The sequence below is a fragment of the Gavialis gangeticus genome, unplaced genomic scaffold (assembly GCF_001723915.1).
Source record: "Gavialis gangeticus isolate Ggan-Ray unplaced genomic scaffold, GavGan_comp1, whole genome shotgun sequence".
In the NCBI taxonomy this organism is placed as follows: domain Eukaryota; kingdom Metazoa; phylum Chordata; order Crocodylia; family Gavialidae; genus Gavialis; species Gavialis gangeticus.
The window spans coordinates 2,005,689-2,006,063 of NW_017729032.1; positions in this window are offsets into that span (position 1 = coordinate 2,005,689).

A 375-nucleotide genomic window follows, 5' to 3' on the forward strand; every position below is an offset into this window, starting at 1 on the left:
AGGGGGGAAATGGGCAGGGTCTCTGGGTTGGGGGGGTGGGGGCAGTGCTGGGGTGGGTGCTGGGGGGTGAGTGGAGCCCTGAGGGGGGCAGGGTCTCTGGGTTGGGGGTGTAAGGAGCAGTATCCCTGGGTGTCAGGGGAGCATGGCCCTCAGCACTGGGGACCTTCCCTCAGGCACTCCCAGGCCCAGGTGGTTTCCAGGGTGCTGGGGGCCTGCCCCAGTTCCTGGTGGGGGCTGGGATGTGCCTGTGGGGGCTGCAGTCTTGCCCACCAAGCCACATCACCCCACCCCTTTGTGGGGTCTTGGTGTCTGAATTGCTGGGTGAGCTCTGAGGTCGCAGTGTGCTGTGGGGGTCTGGGGTTGTAGCACGCCGCA